Genomic DNA, 20,427 nt, shown 5'->3' on the forward strand with positions numbered 1-20,427 from the left:
GGATTCCTCTGCATGTGGGATTTGGTGAGAATTCCCTCTGCGTTACCCTTAATAACAGGACAGTCCAATTGAGAGGTGCTCTGTACCTTCTGTTCAGTATAGCGACGCAGGTATCCCGCTTTCCCTGTGAAAGCTTAGCTGACAGCACTTCTTAGTATGTCGCAAGGAGTTGGAAACATAGAATCGAGGAGAGTAAACGTCAGTTTGAACCAATCCGTGATGACTTCCCCCATATTTTCCATCCGAGAAGAGGAAAAAATAGCGTCCATCACAGATCGCGCTTGCTGTAATATATTTTAGTTTGTAAACGTCTCAAACGACGCTGACCAGGGTTGAACTGAAAGAGAGGAAAGGTTGTTCCCACAGGACACGTGTAATGTCTCGGGATATGTAAAAATATCGTGAGTATTTTTGTCTACTTTTAAACGGTTTTCTCACGTGTGGCGTTTACATAATTGGTAATAATCCCAGTACGGAACTGAAAAGGTGAACTAACTGCTGCGGAGGACAAGGGACCAGCCCTTTCGGAGTCTTGGATGGAGGGCAAGCATATGTGGCATTCAGTTACTTTGTGGATTAACTTGGCGTGGAGGCTGGACTGGGGGAAGTGCTGGTAGGTGCAGCGGTGCAAAGGTCTGCCTGCTGAGATCTGATCTGAGTTCCCCATCTCAGCCACTTGATCGCTCTCTCTGCAGAGACGTTTGCTCAGCTAAATAGAGCAAGCTGGTTTAATGCGGAGGAAAGCTTTCACAGTTGCTAGGCTTGCCTGCAAGAGGCGGAAGAATGGCTCGGTCTGCGGCGTTTAAAAGGGAGAATCAAGCACCCATTTTCCGCGAAGGGGTTCTGGAAATCTGCGTTGGAATTTGACTGTGTCCGTGTTGGTTGTCTGGGATTTTTATAAAGGGCATCGGTGGATTCGAAAGGCATTACCGAATACAAACCTATGGTTTTCGTGAGGCACAGAACGGGCGCGAGAGGGGAGATGGGCTGTACGGAGTTGTGCGCTATGAAAACCAGCACACCTTGTATTGAAAAAAATTAGCTAAAATCTGATGGAGCAAAACAAAATCGAAATATGGGAAAATATGAGAAGTGAGAAGACTCAATCCCCCTGACCCTTGGTATTGTGAGCAGGGCTGATGTTCCTTTCGCAAGGTAAACTTTTTATTTTTTATCGAATTGATTTTTCATACTGGATTTTCAGATGGGGCAACGTTAGCCGTTACAGAATCATCTGGAATAGAAATAGATAGTTTACTGATGTCTCGCCTGACCCTTTGCTTCGTAAGGTGGGTGTCTGAAATTGTTTCCGAAAGCAAGGGGTTCAGGGGTTTAACCTGATACTCAGGTACACTGCAAGGTCAAAATGCGTCTTGAATATTGGGGAAAGGGCTTCCATTGCAACTGGAGTTTCGAGTTCTCAGGATGCCATATCTCCATTTTCTACAATCCAAAGCTTTGTGTGTGAAACCATGATTTTTGGAGGGGGAATTAATTCATGTCTAAATGGCGGTGGATTTCAATGTTACGTTGAGGTTGAAGCGTGTCTAAGCGTTTCATAGGCTATTCACCTCATTTGGAAGGGTGGTGGTGGTCTGCGTGCGTGCGTGTGTGTGTGTGTGTGTGTGTGTGTGTGTGTGTGTGTGTGTGTGTGTGTGTGTTGGGGGGGGGTTGAACGCTTAAACATGGTACCCCTCAACTGCCTCTCCCTGTCAAGACTAGGGCTAGCTTTAAACCAGATAAACCATGTTTACACGCAATTAGGCATGCGTGCTGTGGAAGCTCCATGTACTGCTATCTAAATGTAGCACGATGTACACGATGTACATGTATTCGAAAAATGTAGACGATTCATGATGCAAGAACAGTAGTTCTCCAATTTGGCAGTAGTTCAAACGACGATAGAAGATTAGAGAATCTCCATGCCCTCAAAACCACCATTTAAAATACATAAGGGGCTTCCATGTCTTATATGTTACAGGGCAGAGATGTACATTCGTGTTAATAAAAGCGGAGAATATGTTTGTTTTTTGTGATTGCATCTAAAAGGATAATCCCTATACACGGGGAGCTTTTCGTATGCAGGGAACAAAACGTGCGGTAGGCGAAATATAATTATTTGTAAATAATATTACTAGACATCTGTAATGGAAAGCTAATGAGCATGAAATACGAAAATGACCACAAAGTACCCATCGCCCTGAAATCTAATCAGCAGGCATCACACGTTTATTATTATTACGTTAAATTATTAGTATGTTGTCCAGCTATGTAACATAAACGTTTCTGAACTGTTGAGTTCGTTTATTTTCTGTAGCTGCTAGGACACTACAATTCTTTTCTCAAAACTTCCCATGATCTTATGAGTGATATTATTGTCTACACTCAGAATGCAAGAATCGATGCCGTAGTTTAGGCTGAACGCGAATTAAACGTTTTTTAACACTGTTCATCTAATAATCACAAGAAGTATCGCTTTTAAGAAATGAATACATTGTCATGGAAGTAATTGATTCTTGACTATGTATATACAGTATGAAGGGCGCCATGAACAAGTAGGCTACACAATGCGATCTGTTCATACAAGGTCGATTTACTGTTACTATCCAGCGAAAACGCTCGATGTGAATGCAGAACAGCACTTAACAGAGTAAAGTCTATTCAAACCAGCATTATCGTTTCCACTAACATGTCGTTAAGAGTTAATAGACATGAAGATGCATTGTTTTCTATATTTGGGAGAAGAATTCTAAAGACCATTCCCGTGTGGCATATGACATCTTAAATGAACGCCCTTCAGAAATGCCTCAGACATGTGATACCTCAAATTAGGTTAACTAATTTAGCGTTGTTTTAGAGTAACGGTAAAACGCAGTCTCTTTTCACCCGAATACCAGATCTTAAATGACTATTTGAGATTTGGATCCACTGCCCGAGCTAACCAAACTGCAGCGCGGCTTTGACTGGCTGGTGGTGCTATAATTCAATTTATGCTCCATCCTGCAGCTTCAGTGTCGGGGTAGGGCTCTGACTGTCTTTGCAGATGAACGTTGGGAGCCGCAGCCACACCATGGGAGACAACACTATTAGGGCAGAAAGGAGGAGAATGCAGCGAGGGGGCGCACAGATCACTTTGCGCCTTATTTCGATCTGGACTGAAGGGACCCTTCTTGATCTAATGCCACCAATAAATCAAAATCAACACGGGACTCGATGTCCGCGCGTCGCAGGTGCGCATGATTGTTCAGAATTATTCCTACTGGGAAATAATGCAGCAAGATCGTCGCAGCGTACGGACTTGTGTAATCACACCGTTTACCTCTATATTCTTGCTAGTAACAGCCAAGGAATTAAAGAAATCGCTGCGAGTTTCCTACTGCTTTCGTATTCAAAACGGAATCTGACAGTATCGAGCAGTATGGTGAAAAAACGCGTTCAGGATTACCACACCCTGCTCAGAGAAACAAATAGTTTGCTGCGCCCTCTCTCCACTCAGTACCTATTGCAATGCAAAGCGCCTAAGTGTGATATGTGGAATGGCAGAATATATTCCTTTTGTCATTAGGAAGATAAACCTTCATTTACAACTATTTCTTGACCTGGATTGTCCAGTATGTTTGCTATGGGAAAAAGCAATTATTATGTAGAAGTATTATATTTTCATCCCCTTCATATTCTTGATTCGTGCTGGTGGCATTAAGTCATGTATATGGATGTATATTTCACACAACTAAAAAAAAAACTCATTAAAAAGGAAGCAGATACCATAATGCAGTTTCTTCTCTTGAGGCAAAACTCACCTCGAGACTCTCATAATGCCATCTCTCCCATAGTGCTATATGAGTTGCCATGGCACCAAGGATGTGTCTGCAAAGGTGACAGTTGACAGCTTCAGTTGGCAAACACTTATTGAATCTGACGTTTTGCACAAGCACTCAGGGATCAGATAACCCATGCTGAGTGCAATTTAATGTGCTGGTGTTTTTGGTCAGTAAGCATCGACATGTAAAGTTACCATGTACTGTATATCAGTCATTTCAACGTGGCGGTGTAATGGCATATGCACGCACTGTAATGTGATAAAATCAGCAGAGTAACCAACCTTATTGACAGCTTATTATTGACAGCAAGAGGATGTTCAGAGACATGGGTCAGACACAAAGGCTGAGAGATCTTTCTACATTGGGGCTGGTGTTTCAGTGCCATGGACAGCAGTGCTTGATTATAAAAAGAATGGAAGTGGAAGCATGAGCTTTGGCCTGCCCCTCCCAGAGTCCCAATGGAACAAAGTGAATAGAAATGTGCTCAGCAGTAGAACAGAAAATAACCTCCCACTGCTGTTAATGGAATGTCTAAGTGATGTGGCTGTTGATTTATATTTGTTCCCCATGATTCTAGAGCTAGGTTTCGATTCTAAGCGAGCATGGTTGTGCGTAGACCTGCAAAAGGCATGGAAGTGGTTAACAGTAAGAGATAATGATAGTGCCTAATGTGTTTAATCAATGATGAGGAATGACAGAATATTAGAATAGGAAGCACATTAAATACTTGCTGTATTATGTGCACAGTAAACACATTGTTGTATTATTTGAGTAACACTGTGCTCTTGGGCATTTATTAACTTCTTAATAATGTGGCAGAAATATGACTCTTCTCCTGTCCATTTGTTATGCTCTGATTATCACCCAACAGCATTTTCACATATAGGCTAGCCCATGATGATTTTTCAAAATTTTAAACCAGCTGTGCTCCATCGCCATCTATGCCCAGATGTCTACTTACATCATTAGAGTCTGCTTTTCAAAGATGACTTCATTGTTTTTGTCTTAGGTCAGTAATTTCGCCAGACCGACTGATGTAAGAGTTGACAGTATACAGAAGAGATATCAGGTCAGTTCAACTGATCTTTATATCTGATAGGGACATACATTGCACACTTTTGACAGATTATGTGTATTGTACACATACAGCCATAGATTGTCTCTCAAAACATACCTTGCAACATACCTGACACAGCCTTAAAAGCTGAAAAGAAAAACAATAAATGACAGCCTTTTGTTGTATTGAGAACGTATTCTGCCACGTGTCGATTTAGCATATTGTGTCTGTAAAGGTGATGTGTGGCAATGGCTGGACTTCTGGGGTGAGTGGATTAGGATAATATAGCCTCTTACTGTATTTAGCTTGAAATGTAACTCCAGGTGCTTTACATTCAGAACAACAATTGTTGTTTCCAGTGTAAGAGACAGCATTTAAAATATCCATACTCATACTAATTTATGTAAGCACATGACATTATTGTCCCTTGGCGAGATGGAGGTGCTACTGTATTGATGTGGATTAGGACTGGCACATAGTAAGAGCCAGTATGTTGGTGCGCTGTAATAGCATTAAACTCAAGACGCCAACTTTGACATTGCACTAATAAGTGATCTAATAAGGAAGTATGTGGCTGTAAGCCATGTGGCTTGCTGATAAACATCTCTGTGAGAAAACTGTGCAGGTGAGAGGCCAGGGGTTATTATCTGGTGGGTGCCATAGCCCATCAGTGGGTGCTGGACTGTCGACTGTTATGCAGCTGACTCAACACTCTAACCTTGTTTTTGGATCAATGGTTTTAAATACAGTACAAATTCATGAAACTGTATAGAATTTGGATCAGATGATTTAGGCTCAGTAAATTTGGTAAGATGTCCACAACTGTGAAAATAGTTGCAATCTGCTTGTTGCCAAGATGTAGTGAATTTCAAATATTTCATTTCAACCAACAGTAACATTGTGAGGTATTAAGTAATATTACCAAAATTCATGCACCATGCAGCATTTTCAGGGAAAGCATGTAAGGACTGACCATGGAAGAAAACAAACATTGTGTGAATATTCACATGCTTTGATCTTTGTTTGGTTTGTTCTTTGCAGAAAGCAGAAGAAATAGCTGCAAAAGCTAAACCAACTGTTTTTTAGGCAAAAACAAGTGGATATGCTGATCATATCTTGTATTGGACACCCAAGAGATGATACTGTAAATTTTTGTATTCCAAAATGATGGTGAGATAGAGACAATGTTGTCTCTTGTACAATATATTAATTCTATTCAGTTGTTCAGTATTAATTATAGACTAACCAGAGTATTTCCCATTTTATACCACAAACAGCAGGAAAATTTTGTCTTCCTCTCTTTGTGTGTGCTTCCATACTAAAGTTAAGATGTACACAGTGTAATTTAGCTAGTTATGTGTCATGCTATCTAAGTATAAGTCATTTGATATTGACACAGCTCGGTAAATTATTTAACCAGCATCTAAAATCGCTGGGAATTATAACTTGTTGCAAATATGGACATTATTTCTCAAATTAGCTAGATCTAGCTAGCTAACTGGTTTCACACCCTTCTAACTGGTTAACTCAACGGAAGGAATTGGAAATGGCCGAAGACTCACAAATTTAATCTTATTAGCAGGGAACAGCATCAAAAACCGCAGATGCTGGCACAATGGATAATACAAGGTTTTGAGTGTTAGCCATTGTCAGTGTCTAGAGATTATGGATTATGGAGTGTAGCAGGGCTCTGCAAAATCAGATTCACCAGTTTATGTTTTTATGCAGCCTGAGTTTGGCTTGCAATATCGTCTGAAAAGTGCAACTGATTTTTTAATATAAAAATACAAAAAAATAAACCATATTATATAGAGTATAATTACAGTACTTTCAGGTTTGTCTGAAGAGACAATATGATGCTCTTGTGTGGTTTTGTTGAAGGTCCTCTTCAAAAAACAAGGAAATTTTGCTGAATTAAGAAACCCGTGCATCTGTCTGAAACCGGCACATTTCTCTTTCGTACACTTGTCTAGAGACTTCTACTTTGTCTTGAAAATATCAATAACCATCTGTAGATAATCCCGTCCATCAAAGCTTTTCTTTACCAATCTACTTGACAGTACATATTTGTGCTATCCTTAAAGAAATAATCTATCCCCAGTGTTACTTCACCTTCAAAAATGGGAACCGGTTGTGTGTATGTGGCAAGTTGATAGATACATCTGAGCAATTTCAAAGCCCCAAGACCTTTTTCTTTGAAAAGCACATCCTCAGAACATTTTATGTATTTTTGAGTATTTTTTTAAAAAAAAATGAGTTGAAAATACAGTTTAAGGATGCATATATGTATTCTGGGTGGCTTTCAGATGGCAGAATATAATGGTGTTTGAGAAATGGCTCATACCAGATATAAGCCTGTAGTATGACAGTTGTGCTGAATACAAATGCCCCTTTTTCAGTTCAGTTGGAAATATTTTTGTTGTGGACATTTATCAAGACAGTCTCATTCAAATGCAACATTATTGTAAAAAATGTGTGCCTATGGTTTAGTGTCTTGTACAAAAATGAAAAAAACCTGTTAGATATTGAGAAATGTGTCATTTAGCCCAAAATATATTGCAAATACATTTAAAGTATGTTAATGCAAAGCAGAAATGTATTGCAAAATACTGAAATTGCAATAACTTACATATTTTCTTTATGTTGATTGAGATGAAAAACATATTCTTTAAAATGTATTCTTAAATGTTATTTTTTACAGTCTGGGAAATACTATGTACTGTATACAGTAAAAACAGGGAACAAAGAGATGGCAGAGGATTAAAATTTAGGAAAATATCTGGAGAAAGAAAAAGCAACTAAGGTAATATCTGAAGTACCCCTTGCAAGCAAAAGAAAAATATTTTTGGTCTACCATATATCATGGGTAATAAAACTTATGAACCCTGAAGAAAATTAACACCAAATAATTTATCAGTAATTACACAAAAAATTCAAGACTGCGAGAAAGAATCTCTTTCTGTTTGAATCAGGCCCTCCAATACAGTATTACTTATCTGATCTGCACCTGGTTTCCAACTCCAACATATTGTCTGACATACGGCATTACAACATTTAGAGGTACCCAGATCCCACTGGAGGCTGTTTGTCTGTCTCATGGACCCATCATTTCTCCCCAAAACTGAGCTGTTCAGGCAACCAGTGTGCATATCCAGAGGGGAGGAAGAAATGATGCCAATCATCATTTCGCATAATAAGAACTGTTTACCAAAGAGTGGGTTTGCCTATGACCAGAGCCTTCTGTCCCTTCTCATTACAGGAAATACACAGAGGCTTGCAAAAGTATTCAGACCCTTGACCAATTCTCACATTTTACTGAATTACAAGTGATACATTGAAATTTCATTCTTTGGGATATTTTATTTAAAAATATTGAAACTCAAAATTAATTATTTTAAGGTGACATTGGTTTTATGTTATGTGTGTTATGTGAAAAATGAAAAAACTGAAATATGCTGTTGGCATTAGTATTCAGCCTCAGTGCTCTGGAAGCTGTAAGTTTACACAGATGAAAAAATTGCCCTGACGGGGACAGAGTTGCCTTACCATTAGCCTCTATCTACGAATCTGTGTTTTTTTTATTTTTCTTAAATATATTTTACATAAAACCAATGTCACCTTAAAATAATTTTGATTTACACTGCATTTTTTAAGTGGATAATGCAAGGAAAGACATCTGGTTATTTGCTCACTTGGAGGCCTACCAAGAGCATGATGTCAGACTATGTTGACACCTTTCCGAACCACTGCTGAGGTAAATTGATGCTCTACTCCCATATTGCGAACTGCTAGAGGTCTGATTCCAGCTACAAACTCGTAGTGGCACAGGCTGTACACAGTTAAGGCTTAGTGACAGTGATGAGGGAGAAAAGGACAACTCCATTGCTACTCAGGAGAGGCCTTCCTTCTGCCATGCAAACATTAATGAGTATGCAAACGGTTGTTTCAGATCAGTTGCGTCACATCCCAGGCCTATGGATATCGTGTGGCTGGGCTCGTCTGTGCTCTGTGCTGAAATGATACCATCTCAAAGGCTGCAGTGAGGGGCAGCAGGAAACAAGTCAAACAATACATCCTTTTGTGGCTGCTGATTTGTCGGAATTGAGTATCAGTCACGGTACAGATTTGTCTGTCTGCAGCTGCCCAGCCATGCATTTCACAATTTACGAAACCGTTGCAGTAGTATATTTCCACTAGCTCATTAGATGATCATTAAGAAATACAAAGAGCCATGTGGGCAAAATGCAAATGTTTTGGAGTAAATAACCTTAGGACATGATGGAGCCAAGAAGCAATCTAATGGCACACTGCCTACCATCTTAAATTACTCTATGTTGTTTCATGCCATTGGAATTGCTTTGGAATATGACTGATTACACAGGCAGAAGGCCACACAATGTATGCATTGTTTAGAGCTCCAAATGGGCGCTTTCATCATCAGCATTCACTCTATTATCTAGCAAATGATGTTATTCATCCAGTCCTTAATTACCTCCCAGTGAGCAAAATAAAATCCATGCAAAACAAAGCCGGGAGCCAGTGGAGATTTTACATTAAATTATAAATAATACAGGCCACAAACACAAGCCCAGTTCGAGGCTGTCTTCTCCCTCAAGGTGTTTCTATCTCACACCAGGGGGAGGCTTTTCAGTGCTGTTAAGCCTTAATGACCCCCTAATTCTCCCTCTGCACATATTGGATAAGCCAGAAGTGCATTCACCTCCATTTGGTTCTCTGTTGCGTAGTGTTATCTCCATCCCCAATTATTTGCTGTCTGTTTGAACTTCCCAGGAAGGTAACCATTACAGTGCAGAAGTTTTATTGATCAAGCTGTTTTTCTTTTTTTTTTCTTTCTTGCCATATAGCTGCTTATTCAGATGTGGGTTCTGAATTTAATTTATGCATCACTGACTTACTAGCCATGTAGCACATGTGCAGTAAGTGATGACCAGGGATAAAAAGATTTATGACATGTTTAATGTAGAGCATCCACATTCATATCTGCCACGGAGCAGACATGGACTGCACACACAACATGTTTAATAACAGAAAGCCGTTCAACACATCCACTTCTCCTTTGGCTTGAGAGTGACATTTCACAACATAATAGCCTGGCACTTGGTTCTGACTTGGCTCTCTGCAGTTGGACCAGTAATTATAGGACTGGCATGACAGTGCATGAGAAATCATCTTCTGCATTGGAAAGACAGAGCGTTCAGAAATGCACAGCATGAAAAGTCACACTGACAAATTGGGAAGCGGAGTATATGGGGGCAAATAGCAGAATTGTATTTTTCTCAAAAATACACTGCTGTAATTTGTTTCAAGACTAATATGTTAGCCTGCAGTCACGTCAGCTCTGTGATGAACTGAACTTGAACTCTACCCAACTTTTTTTAAAAAATAGATTACGATGTTGCGGGTGCTTTGGTCGACAAGCAAGTCTAACATCTTTACAGGATTTAGTGTTTGTGAGTATTTTTCTTGTGATGTTTTCAGAGGGCATACAAGTGTAGAAAGTTGCAAAGCTGCTCTGTTGATAGAATTTCTCCTGCTCATGACAGCCTATTGCTATTTATACATATCCAGAGAAGACCCTGAAAAAAATTAGCATTGTACATCATAGATTAAATATATACATTTTGATATTATAGTAATTATCATAGTTTTTCAAATACATGGAGCACATCCATTTGTACGGAGTGTTATTTATTAGGCAGTTTATTGGGTAATGAAAATTCTAATGATGAAATGACCTTGTAGAACACATCTACCTTACCCAGGTTCCCTCCATCAGCATCCGGGATCAGCTGCCCCTCAGTTCACCGTTTGCCAGCTGTTAATATAGTACAGCAGTGGATGAGTTCAGTTGAAGTGAACTTTATCACACTCAAAAAATATTTTTTTGAGTTGCCTATGTGGATGCTAACTTGAAAACAATGGAAACATGGAAACTGAAAGAGAACATGTGATTATGCTACTACGCCTCAGCATGTTCTGTGAAGAAACTGGCTGATACATCTCACATAGAAAGATTTTTTTGTTTAAAAATAAAGGAGCTGAGATATCAAACATGCATGTGTTATTATAAATAAGTAGGGCAGGTGCTCCATCTTTATTGATTACTTTCACATTAGGTAGTTATTAGTAGATCATTCTAGTTGTTGGCAATTTCATATAAACAGCATTTGATTATAATAAAAAAAAAAAAACCTCATTGGAAATTAGTACGTCTTTGTGTGAGGAGATAATTGGCTTTGTATTCGGCAATTAACCACTTCAGTAGTCTACAGGAAGGTTTTCTCAACCATGTGAGAATGTGCACAGCTGCCGTTGAGCGGGTGTGCCTGCAACTCGGTTCTCCATTTGCACATCTCGCAGCAGTATTGCTGTTTTAGGTGATGCTAGTTGTACAATGCATTATTGTGTGCTCAGGGACAGGTCATATATAACAATAATATATCACGGCGTAATAAAATTAGCTGTTACACAAGGAATTTTATATACACTTTTCTCCATTCTTTGGAAAGGTTCTTGCAGTGCTGTACGTTAGCAATATACAAAGACCATTCTGGCAGCACTATTTATTTCTGAGAGGCATGTACTTCAGGGTAAAAATGAAAACTTCATGATTCCGCTTTTCACAAGTGAACAGTCAACATGCTTTCTTTCACACTGAATATCATAGCAGAAATTGAGCTGAGACAGACTAGTCTTTAACTGGAGGTTAAATAATTGCATCTGTGTTAAGGTGTATGAACCAAGACTGGTATAAACCTGCCATTAGTAAATAAGGGAGGCTGGAAAATGTAGTCAGTGTATTGGAGCACCCTGTCATGTTATGCATCATCAATCCTTCAGATTCATTGCTCATTCACTCAAGTCCTTCACCAGAGCTGTTTAATCTGTTAATAGAGAACAGAAATAGAAAAATAAAACAATCAAGCACTGAGTCTGCCTGTGGCATGTTTTATTAACGGAGCCATTTGGGAGGTTGATCCAAATGTCTTTATTTTACTATGTAGTTTGTGTGAAAAGAACTCAGGCCACTGCATACTAGGGTATTAATGGAGGTCATACCAAAGAACCAACTGTTCACTGGGGGGGGGTTCACAGTTGGTTGGAGCATTAGTGAAACAAGCATGTGAAACTGTGTCTAAATACAGTGCTAGATTATATTTAGCTTGTCAGATTTCTGTGATTTGTGTTCACTCTTTGGCTTCACCCCAGCTGTGTTCTCTTGCTTAAATTCTAAACTCTGATTCTTCGCTGTCCCAGATTTCAGCTGCTTTTCCATACCCAGTATCCAAGTCAATACTGGAAATAGCCCACTTTTGGATTATAGAACATAGTTCAGTTGTGTTCTGGAGCAAGAAGCGGCTCAAATCGGCGCATCGACGTTTTGAAAGCTACAAATACGGGTCTGTATTCTGAGAAAGATGACGGACACAAAGACAAGCGCACACTTGAGATCAAAGTGAGAGCCCAATCTGAAGATGACTGATCAGAGAAGACTCTTTGGAACTTGACCTCAGCCTCTCAGCAAAACTTTGTTGATGGGGAACTGGATTGGAAAAAAAAGTATTGAGCTGGAGATGTGAGACATAGCCCCTGGCTTCATGCTTGAAATTCAGGCTGGCAAGATGCCGGATCACACACACTTAGCGCATGCACTGCATCGGTGTAGCAAGCACCAACACCATCTTAAGGTTGCTTCCACAGCATCTTAAAGAACTGCAACATTTATGTAGGTCTTGCACAGAATCATTCTCATTGGTACAATGTAAGTTTAAAATAGGTAAACATATATGTATACCTGTGGGTGTGTTTAAAGAAAACACACAGAACGTATAATATCAAATCAATATATGCATGACTGTCATAAAATGTAATACCATCTCAGTGCATGTTTCAGCATAACCAAGTAAGAGCTACACAACAAACAATAGTGGCTATGCCCATGACAAAACAAAACATTGTGAATACAATTCATCAATAATTAAAATTTCTCAAACAATATCATAGGACTGATTTATCTTCTGGAACAGAAGATGGTAAATAGATGTATATTTAGTAAAGGTACTATTTGAAGTTATAGCTCATTAGGAGCTTTGTGTTAATCTCTCAAAGCAAAATCAATAATAGCATCACATGAGACATGCTTTGTTGCAGGTTGGCAGGGCTATAAAAGATAAATAATCACATTAGCACAGCAGAGACACAGTATGTATAAATAAAACATTATTGTCCACTGAGCAAAGGGACATATGAAAAAGGACTTGGATTGGCAGATACGTAGTCCAGATTCATATTTATCTCAGTCCTCATTGTTGATTCTGAAGCCAGGACAGCCTCTAACAGCTCAGGATAAGGTGCTTTTGTTGCTTGGTAACAAGGTGACAATCCCCAATGAAAGTGTTAGGAAACCTAGGATACCAGCATCACCCCTCAGGCCTGCTTTACGTATTGACTTCTGTGGGTATTGACTTTCTCATTTTCTCTTCAAAACACTGAAATCATGGAGAGACATTCAAAAGCACACAATTAAAATGAACCACTTTCTGGCACAAAGTCACAAGGGAAGAGTTAAAAAAGGAAACATCCCCACACAGAACATGTAAAACAGTCCCTCAGTTCAAGTGGCTCTGCTTTTTTGAAATGGGGAGTTTTACATCTGTGAACAATACATGGCTGTTGCTATGTAACTCCCACTTACAATGTGACCCACTGCCAGTGTTTTCTGTTGATAAAATGCATGGATATATTGACTTTTTTTTGAGTCAATACCTTTTCTGAAGTAAGGTATTTTCTTTTATACAGACATGAGAAATTAGGCAATGCAGTTTTTGTTTTTTCTTTGTTTTCTCTCCAAATTGGAGCTGTCCATCCGTCCCATAATTTGGAATTTGAGCGCGGACACCAAGGCACGGCTCATCCATCTGCTGCACTTTTTATTTTCATCCCGCCGCCATGCCTCTGATCTCCCGTAACAGCTGGTGTGTCTGACGGGACGCTGGACTCGTGGGCAGGAAAGCTCTAACAATGAGTACAAACAGCCAGATGGTCTCGGTGGATATGACGTGGGACATTTGGGGTTAATCTGAACTGTTATTCTCCAACCTCTAATCTAATACTCCCGCACTCCTACATGTGACTGTGGACTTTCCAGAGCAAATGTGCATGCCAAAGATGAGAGGATTTGGAGCTCTGCTTTAAAACAAACAAACAATGGGACTTCTTTTATGTAATCAGGAGGCATATCTATTGACCGCTTTGAGGGCTAAACTGGGCCGGCAATGGACTGCTTTCAACATTCTCTGTCAAAGCTGTAATGCTTTAAAGTATGCATTGTAATAGAATATACACGTGACATAATAAACATTTTGTCTGCTAATCAGTATGACATCAATACCAAAGTAATCCAGAGTTAATGGAGACTCTTAATTGCTTTGAGAAGGGCCTTTGGACAGAGCTCTGTGCATTTCCAGCTGCTTATTGGTACTGAAATTATTTATGTTTAATGTCTTCTTTCAATATACTATCTTGGCTTATTCCACAGCATGAATAATTTAGTAAAATGCCATCTTTTTTTTTTTTTTTAAATATTATATCTGGTGATGTATCGACACATTCACATTTATATTCCTGTACACTTTTCTGCCCTCATTAAGTGTGTATTTGGATGGTTTTGTTTGTGTGTGTAAGACTGCAATGTCACACTGGCTACTACATTGGCAGGTATGTCATCCACTAAATTCCAGTTAGCAGGCCATACCCCATACCTATATGGGGCAGCACAGACAATATTTCAGTCATTTGGTTTGGTACAATGTAATATACACTTTTAAATTGTAAATTAAACTACAAGTTGTCACCCAAGGTACACAAGTATAAGGAAACAGAATTTACAATACCGATGTAGAAATGCTTTCCATTTCCAAGACCTTCTTGGAATTTAGAAGAGATGAAACTGTTTCTCAGGAGTATTTGAATTTACAAAGAAGGAATTCTAGCTTCTGTAAAGTGGCAGGTGGTCACTGCAAATTCCATATCACTACAAAAAGCTATTCTAATTGGTTCAAACCTTTTTTCCTCAAATATTAACAGATTTTGCTGACAAACCAATAAAGACACAGGAATGAGTCCCAACCTTGAGGTCTCACATTCTGTTGGTTTCAGGTATAGTTTTGCTTTACAGGTCAAAATTGGACAGAGGAAATATTATTGCCATGATTCACATGGATCAGATGAAGTCACCCCTTTCCATAAAATACTAAATTTGGTGATTTTGGTTAAATGGAGTAAAGCCATTTGATATTACTGCATTTTAGAAGCCATTTATTTTGTTACTTGATTTTATTTTCAGAGTTAGCTCTGTATTTATCTTGCAACATAAAGCCATTCTGACCCCTTTTAGCAAGCATGCTAATAAGACTGAATAGTCTGTGTGAAGAAGCTGGCCGTAACATGTCCCATAAAAGGCTGGTTTTTGTTTAAACACAGGAATGGAAATATTCAAAAATTATTTATTATAAATAATGCAGGTTAAAGATAGAAAATAAGCAAGCATGAAGGGGTAAAGAGATTGATTAAAAAAAACAAGGAGAAAACCCCTCCCCATTTCTGTCTTTGCTTTTTTGTTTTTCTCTCCTCCTCCCCCTCACAACCCACCTCTCTTTTAACACTTAGTGGGTCTGGCTTCTCAGTTAGACAGCTACCCAGTTAGTGAACCAGATACAAGCACAGACATTCTCATGCTTTTACTTGTTTGAGGTGAACTGGTTGACAAAAAGTCATATCCATACACTTTCAATTAAAAAAAAAAAAAACAGGAAGGAAAAGAGCTCATAGTAAAGACTGCATGTTCAGTCTCAAGGAAGTTAGCTTATTTAAGGTTGACAGTGCATTTTGTTTTCACCAGTTAAATTAATTATGAACCATGGAACCATATAAACCATTTTTTATGTCAACTCAAAATAACTCCAGCAGGCTGTCACGTTCAATTAAAAAATCGGCCAGGGCAGTACTAATCCAACCATACATGACATATAGTGACAAAATAAACGACATCAGCACAACACTGCATGCCATTCCCCTACACTGTATTTGAAAAGTCCTGCGTTAAAGTGCCTTGTGCTAAATTGTGATAGATTTATACTGCTTTTCCATTCCTGTAAGGACAACAGTGTGGTATAGTGGGAAGGATCAGGGCCTTTAACATAAAGGCTCTGTTCCCTGAGGCACTGCTGGGAAAGGTAGTTAACCTGACTTGTTTCAGTAAATATATGGCTGTGTAAATCTATACCATGTAAATTTTGTAAGACATATAATTTGCTGTGGAGAAGAACACCTTCTAAGCTAATGTAACTGATATGTCATATGTCACAATTACACATATACCGCCACAAGAAAAAATATGACCCTGTAGAATAGATAAATATGATTGCTCGTACATTGCTTCATACTTGTACTGTCACATTATAACTTTGACAAGTACACTGACATTGCATGCAATAAAGACTTCACTGCTGAATAATAGCAATTTATAGACAGCAATTTATAGATATAAAGATTTGAGGTGCTACAAAAACATAAAAAACTCTGCTGGTCTCTTAGGCTACAGATGTCGATGATTCATAAAAATGGTCCTAATATGACTATATATTATTCTTCCCATATTGCTTATCATTAATTGTATTGACAGCGTTACAATGTGAAATTGAATTAGACTGATATCAGTAGTTTTAATTTTGCAGATTTATATTTGAAAGTGTCTACACTGACTTACACAATGTAAATACTTAGTATGTGTAACTTTTCTGTACGCTGCTTTATGCTGATGAGCAACATACACTGTATAAGGTCAACTCATGACTTCTGCCTTTAGGAAATGTGACACACCTCTAATATAAAACTTATATTGGGGGGGGGGGGTTGAGCATTCAGAACCACCATATTGATCCTGAGAGAGGCCTACTCACGTCATTCTGTTCAAGAATGTTAGCAAGCGTACAAAGTTTATTAATGAGAAATGGTCTCTTCAATTGTTGTCAATTGTTGTTTCAGCTTCAATGGCACAGTGTAAAAGAAACTATGTTGAATCAAATTAATTTGCCAACAATGAAACACGTAATTTTTACATAGTGTTAGCATATGAAAAAGTGAGGCTCTTCAACCCCCACTTGGACATCATAAACAAAAAAAAACTGAGATGGGGTGAAGGAGGCACACTGGAGGAATAACTGACAGGAAGAGAAAAGCTGGAAAATTAAAATGCTTGTAACCTTCTGTTATTTTGAGAGACCTGAACAGGTACTTCTTTCCAAATGAAAATACCATAAATGCTAACAGAGTGGAAAAAAAAAGTTTGTTGCCTGTCAGTACAGTTATTGTTTTACATGTCTCTGTCTAATAATTAAGAGGATATTTTTAGCACAGCTTTATTAATACTTAAAAATATCAGGAGGGTCATGTCATCGCAAATGTTAACTGTGACAATTTCAGACTGTAATAAGTTCTCTAGGGCTTATTAAATTTAAATGAGACAATGGTGTCACATACTTGTGTTGTATGTGTGGTGTCATACATTCCAGAATATGTAGTGAATCATCCATTAAGGTGTCTGCAAAATGTTCATTTTGCTAAACCCCTTTTTCTGCTTCTTCAAATATCAATGCAAATAGGGAAAAAAACACCTTTTCCAATACCACCGTTTTCAAATCAATTTGAAATCATTTTTAGGTTGCAGCACAATTTCTGTGAACTGTATCTCTGATACTTCGCCTTTTCTCTGGTGCTTTTTTTAATGACATACTATACAGTTCTGTAGGGCTCCAGAGGCTGTGTAAACTTCATGCATGAGGTCTCCCCTTCAGATCAGTGAGTAAATGCCTGCCCTTGCAGCCATCTTAGACTATAGCATTCTTCTTAAGCCTATTGATCTTCATACTGTGCCTTCAAGCCGCTCGGGTCAGTGTCAGATTCAAGTTTGATGATGTCCTCGGTTTGGTATTTGCTGGGTCGTGCTTCTTAAATTCTGTAGTTTCTGCCTCGATAAAGATGCCTTAAAGCAGATTTTAGATGACAAGGCAGTAATTTTTTTTCTTTGAAACAAGTGGATACATAGGTTTCAACTTGACAATTTATTTTTGTCTATGAAAAACAATTCAAGCATTTAAGCATGAGTCTTGACATGAAAATGTTTTTGAATGCATGTTGCCCGTTATCTTAATCAGGTGTGTTGACTGGTACTGTACATGTTAACTAAACTACTAAGCTTCAGAAGGTGTCTTGTTTGGTTTGAGGGATGGAAAATATAGCAAGTTAAAAAGCGGCAAGTATTTCTATATATGTTATTTAATCATCTAGCTAACTAGCTACATTTCTGTGTCTGATTGTTGCACCTTATTACAAGTGCAGTAAAACTGGGACTGCATCACCTAATGGACATGCGGCTAATGTATTATTTTTAAAGAGCCTGTTTAATCCTTTTTGTGTGTATCTTTAATCATATGTCAAGTTTCTGTGATAAATAGGATAAATCACTTTGAGTTGCATTGTTGTATCAAATAAACCGCTGTGGGGTTAAGGTTTAGAGGTTTAAGGTTTTTTTCATACGACAGCAGGAGTTTATTCCTCAGATTTGTTTTAGGTTGGTGATCCTGCCAATTATGAAATTACATGTGAATGAATTACTGTTTAATCACAAAAAGGTTGATTATGTTAAATAATGGAATGCATGCTTACAGTGCCAGCTGAAGTGCACTGAGACTAAGACATGCTCCAAGTGGCATTTACTGTGTAACCTGAGCAAGCATCTATATATTGCATTTCATGACGTTTTTGCCATTTCTGTCATGTCTATGGTTCCATTCTAACAGAACATGTTCATTTATGACCGGGACTTCATTCGGTACGGGGCTCAGTGAATTGCGACAGAAGAATGTAGTTGGACCTGTCAGCATTGTATGGTGGGTGAAACCTGGGAGTGGGTCCAGGAGAAGCTGTCAGAAACCCATTACAGGCCCATCAATGGGTCTGGATCTGTGGGTGCTGCACTGTACTAACTACCTGGCTTGGGCTGCTTGCAGCCGGGGTTTTGTCCCCAATTCAGAGTCCCCACCTGTTTTCATTCCATGTACACAATGCTTTCCAGTTTTTACAATGTGCATATGTTCAGAATAATGAATTTGTTTATCAGATTGTGTGAGGCTTTCCAATGACTATTTTTACATCTCACTTTATTCTTCACAGCAAAACACCCTTTACTGATACAGACCCTTTGGTGAAATATCAAACTATATGTACACAAGGGGGAAAACAACAACAAATGTTATCTCTGTTTGTTAAAATACAACAAGGAAACAATCCTGGTGTTAGTCCAAAAAAGAATGAAGAAATTTGATTTGAGCTTAAAAGAATTTAATGGGAAGACCAAGAAAAATACAATACAAACCCACAAGTTGCCATTATTGGAGAGTAGGGATGTAATGATACCAAAAATTCACGGTACGATAATACCACGATAAAAAGCCCATGATGCGATATTTATCACGATATTTTAAAAAAAAACTAAGAAAAATGATGACTTTATTAAATAATAAATCAGCATTTTTATTTGTATAAAATTAGTTTTGCCTTTTAACTTAAAGTGCTTCTGCTTTCCTTCTTTAATAAAATAAAATAAAAGTAGCCAGCCATGACCTAAGCATGTGCAAAAAACTGGCATGAATTGTCTTTGGCAATGAATGATTGAACTATGCATGTACAATTGCAAAACAAAAACAATCCAATTTTCGACAAGGAGAGATAGTAGAACGCAGCTATACTAGCGAAATAACCATGTAATATCCTGGTAGATTTTGTCACAGTCTCATGACGGCATCGAAACATTTTTTTTATTGCGATATCTCGAAATTAGACATATCGCTACATCCCTATTGGCGAGGGTTTGCATGGAAGATCTTTTGACTTTTTATTAACAGTTCCTTCCAAATAAACAAAATACCAAACAATCTTGACACTCAGTTGCTTGAGGTAATATGGCAGAAATAAGTCAAACATGTACACATATTTTGGCAGCGTATTGACGCGGTATTGTCACAGAACTCTTTGTAGGAAATCTTCAAAATATTCAACTCAAATAAAAGTGCAATTTCCAAACCATTCATGTCATGAGAAGCCTGTCACCACACTGCTGTTGAAATATTCTAATGGACCTCAGATTATACTTTGCTTCTTTAGAGGGTTCCTTTCCCAGGGCTGTTCAAAGCAGTGGCCATTGCAGGGTTGCAGCAGCTGTTCTCAGATACCCCCTTATTAAAGTCTGCCAGTGCCTCATTCGCTGCCTTCAATTTCACTTGAGCATCCTCCAAATAATGAATGGATTTGCTGACATGCTGCGCCTCACTTTTGGCTAGACCACATTCTTCAGCTCTTGGTGTTCTGTTGATTCCTTACACTTGGGCCCAAAAGCTGTGGGGTGCACAGCGTGCACCGCAGTGGGGTGCATACTCCCCTAGAAAGATGAAAGCCTTGCCGAGGAAGCCC

At 38.6% G+C, this 20,427-nt stretch overlaps 1 protein-coding gene across 1 annotated transcript in view; it reads left to right on the forward strand.

Annotated features, from left to right (window-relative positions):
• The first annotated feature begins 652 nt into the window (after positions 1 to 652).
• Positions 653 to 20,427, forward strand: part of lrfn5a (leucine rich repeat and fibronectin type III domain containing 5a) — a 37,211-nt gene continuing 17,436 nt past the window's right edge. The window contains exon 1 of the mRNA XM_036542154.1: positions 653 to 1,155. The gene's annotated coding sequence lies outside the window, so the exon portion shown is untranslated. The remainder of the gene's footprint in view (positions 1,156 to 20,427) is intronic.

This window comes from Megalops cyprinoides, chromosome 12 (assembly GCF_013368585.1).
Source record: "Megalops cyprinoides isolate fMegCyp1 chromosome 12, fMegCyp1.pri, whole genome shotgun sequence".
Taxonomy (NCBI): Eukaryota; Metazoa; Chordata; class Actinopteri; order Elopiformes; family Megalopidae; genus Megalops; species Megalops cyprinoides.